Genomic DNA, 4,557 nt, shown 5'->3' with positions numbered 1-4,557 from the left:
CCACTTGTTCAGATCGATGCAGCACGGCTTGAGTGGTACACGCTTCCGAAATGTTGAAGAAGTGCGAGAATGGGTGGACGAATGGATTGCTTCGAAACAAACATCGTTTTATCGAGATGGTATCGCCCAGTTGCCAGAAAGATGGCAAAAAGTTGTAGAAAGTGATGGAAAATACTTTCATTGAAATAATTTAAATAAATTTTTTACAATAAATGCTTTTTCTCAGTATTTTTTGGGCGGAAACTAAGTTAAGGTCCTAATATAAGTCGTGAGTAGACTTATCGGCGAACGTGGTTCGCGTGAGCGCTGCGCCCCTGGCAGCGGAGCAATAGCGAGCGTGGCTCGCGTGAGAGCTGCGTCCCTGGCAACAGAGTTTCGATAGAAACCTACGACTCGCGCGGAGTCGTGAGCCCAACAAGTACAGCGTTCTGTCGAACTGATACACGAGAGCTGCGACACTTGAGCTATCGCAAAGGAAAGCGTCCACCGCGGTGGAGGCTCCGAGGTAATCCAAATGGTCGCGCGAAGCCTTCTCTCAATTCTCGATCGTATGGAGAAGGTGGAAAATCCGTGGAGTTACCTAATTATTCGTACCAATAAATGCCAACGTGACTTAGACACTCTAAAGGCAGTTGAAGATCAATGCAGAGATGCAAAAGAATACCTCGCCTGAGGCAAAGGCCCAACGTGCAAGCGCACTCAAGAAGGCCTGCTAGGTAGAGTTCAAAAGAGTACCTCAACGAGGCAGCGGCCAGATGTGCTACCGCAGTCAAAAGGCCACGAGTGGTCTCGCGCGGCGCCTTATATAGGCGCCTAAGCGAGATTTGACCGCGAGTAATGGCTCCGGCTGACGCCGTCGCCGCGTCGCGGTGAGGAGGCTGGCGGCGGGAGGCTGGCGACTACAAGTCGAGCGGCGCCTGGGCCCCGGCCGCCCGCCGTACCCGCTCCGTATGAACGTAAACGTCCGGAACAATATAACTTCGTTAAACTTTTTGTTAAAATTTAAAATGTTCTATACAATAAATAATTCAGCATCCTTACCTTGTGCATTTTAAGTCTACATGCTCGATTGTGTTTTGTCTATGCTGAACGTGCACGAGCTTGCACGAGTCACTTCTCAATTAAATGCTCGCATGCGACGCTTGGATAGTGATTGCTCTTACGTATTGTTAAAGAATTCGCAAAATTTGTCGGTGTTCTTCATCGTCCGGTCTCTGAGAGGATGAGCAGTGAACAGAGGTATGTACAACACTATTTTAAGGAATGGGAGGATTATTTCTTCGCTTCTATATGTGGAAAAACAGTTTGTCTTCTATGCGGTTTTAAACCTTCTACAGTAAAAAAATATAGACTACAAGAACATTACAAACGTAAGCATTCTCGTGAATACGGACAATCTCGGTGTAGAAAAGTATAATTTAATAGAAGGATTAAAATTAGTATTTTAACAAAGTCGTGATATTAATGTAGAATCATATGTAGATACATCGGAAAAAGCTCTTGTTGTTTCATATAAGATTTCTCATATGATCGCAAAATATTCGAAACCATTTGCCGAGGATATATTTATAAAAGATTGAATTATCGAAGCAGTAAATGCATTTAGCGGTTCGTTAAATATAAAAAAAGCTTATAGTATTCCACTTACCGATAAGACAATTGCGTCAAGAATCGCAAATATCGCGAGCTGCATTGAAAACAAACTGCAATCTCTATTAACAAGTTGTCTAATTTGTCTCTATACTTTGATGAAAGTATCGATAATCGACACGTGAATCAATTGAGTATATCAATATTCGTTCAAATTGTACAACAAGATTTTTCATGTGTCGAGGAACTCTTAGGTTTCGTTCCTCTGTATGAAACAAAGACAGGCGCCGATATTTTTACAGCTATCAAAACAATTTTTTATAAATTTAATATTGACTTTTCCAAATGCTCGGCTATCATTACTGATGGTGCAAAAGCAATGACTGGCACAAAAACTGGATTCTTCGGCCAATTAAAGCAGCGAAATTTAAACATTCCTATGATTCATTGTATTATTCATCGAGAAGCATTATGTGGGAAAGCTGTGAAATTCAGCAACGTAATGCAAATGGTCACAAAGATTATAAATTGCATTAAAGGTGGTAACAAATTCCTTTCTCATCGAAAATTTCAGCAGTTTCTCACAGAGCATAACGCAGCCTACACGGATGTATCCCTTTATAGTGAAGTTTGCTGGCTTAGCGCTAGTAAATGTTTAGAAAAATGCTTTGCAATAAGAAAAGAAATCTTCTTTTTCTTGCAAGAACAACTTCAAAATACGAACAATTTAAAGATTTCTTCACTAATGTAGAGTTGCTTTCTGAACTCGCAGTAATAACTGACTTAACTACTCCTTTGAATTCATTGAATTTAAAGCAGCAAAAGGCCAATCAAAATATTTACGAATTGATTAGTGTAGATTCTTTTCAAAGAAAAAATTAAGAGTACTAAAAAATCATTAGATACAGCATGTTTTCCATTTTTTCCATGTTGTCAGATTCTTGTAGAGGAACATGAAATTAATTTCAAACAACATATTCACATTCTTGAGTCTGTAATAACTCAATTCGAAACGCGTTTTAGTGATATCGCAATACTTCGGGATGATTTAATTTTTTTGTAAATCCTTTCACTGTTCCGATTGAGGAATAGAAATTAGAATTTTAGGAGGAACTTTGTCGTCTTCAAACAGATATTTCCCTCAAGGCGCGGCCAGAAAAAGGAATAGATTTTTTTAAGGTTTTAAAACAATCTTCTTATCCGCTTTTAAGAAATTTTAGTCTTCGCATTTTTTTTATGTTCGGCTCCATATATCTAAGCGAAAGCTCTTTTTCTAAAATAAAATTAACAAAAACGGATAAACGTTTTTGTCTAAATAATGCATCGTTATCCTCATTAATGTTAGCAAACACTTCAAATAGTGATATTGATATTTCATCTCTCGTGCAGTCGCACAAGATAATTAGAAAATGTTTAATTTTTTCTTTTTTTAATGTTTCCTTTGCCGAGCAAAAGTTGATGTTTTTTCTCTTTTTTTCAGTGGAATAGACCTATAGGGGATATCACTTAAAAAAAAAAACGCGTCGGCAATAGAAGACCTCATGAGTGACGCGGAAACCTATTGTATTACACTTTCAAATTATAATTGTAACGGCCTTGCGTTACGTGCGGGATAGTCTGAGCCGATGTGGTCCGGGTTTCGTTGGTGAAATGAAAACCAGTGGTATAGCTTATAATAATGTGGAACTATATTCTAATTTCGAAGCTATTTACAAGTATTTACAGGCGACGTTACGCCGTTGGCGCGTGGTCGCGTTTTTGCTCTCGTCGGGAGCCGTTGTTGTCGTCTCGCGATCAGCTGCGAGCGTCGAGGCGCGCGAGCGTCCGGCGGGACGCGGTCGGGATTGTTTCCTGATACGCTATTGTTCGTCGTTCGGAGTTCGTTGCCTCATCGGCTTTAATCTGTTTATCTATCCTGGTTTTTCCTGGCTGGTTTAAAAGCGCTCGTTGTCACCGTTATCTTACGTCCTGTATGCGTTCGCAATCGTAGATGTTAGCGGCGTAGCGCGAGGAGGAAAGGATGTCGACGTCGCGTATCCACTTCGGTCGACGGTGCGGTGTGCGGATAGGAAACCGACGTCGCGTATCCACTTCGGTCGGTAGAGCGGTATCGGAGAGAGGATGTCAACGTCGCGTATCCACTTCAGTCGACGGAGCGATATATGGATAGGAAACCGACGTCGCGCATCCACTTCGGTCGGTAGAGCGGTATTGAGGAAAGGATGTCGACGTCGCGTATCCACTTCGGTCGACGGAATGTCTAGGATCTCTAGGAGTTTTGAGTTCTGGTCGGTCGTGCGCCTGAAAGGAGCTTTCCGATCGATCTCTCCCTATGTCAATTTTCTGTCGGCTTTTATACAAAATTATAACAAACAGCGCGACTGTTTGTTTGACCTTGCGGTTATCCCGCGCGCGGTTGTTCGGCGTTCTTTTGTTAGTCTTATAGTTATTGCTTTTAATGTCGTGACGCTTTCCGGATCGTCACATAATAATATAAAAATATAATAATATAATTATAATAATATAATAATATAATAATTATAATAATATATTTTTTGTGGTGCTTTGTACAAAATATTATACGTATAATTCTTTCAATATATTTATTTTTTAGCCATTGAAGTGCGTTAGAGGAGCGCGCTATCAACGCTAACGTTATTATATCTTCTCTATATATATTTCTCCGCTAGATGGCGCGATGTCGAGAGTGTTAAGATTACCGATTTATGGGAATTGTGGTAGTGAGAGAGTAAGGCGACGTAGGAAGGACATAGTTGTGCTCAGGAGAAAGTTTCTAGTCTATTTTAGATAGTTATTGATGAAGGTTTTTAGGCAAACGGAAGTTTCGGATAGTCGGCGTGTTTCTTGAGGTTCTGATAAAAAGAACCATACATATAGAGAACAGCGTGTAAGGCAAAAAGAAGATGTTGCCGAGAAGGCAGAGCGAAGAAGATCTAACGGGGGGGG

This window comes from Odontomachus brunneus, unplaced genomic scaffold (assembly GCF_010583005.1).
Source record: "Odontomachus brunneus isolate Ranch 3 - 2012 unplaced genomic scaffold, Obru_v1 Obru_scaffold_320, whole genome shotgun sequence".
In the NCBI taxonomy this organism is placed as follows: domain Eukaryota; kingdom Metazoa; phylum Arthropoda; class Insecta; order Hymenoptera; family Formicidae; genus Odontomachus; species Odontomachus brunneus.
This window is presented reverse-complemented; position numbering follows the sequence as displayed.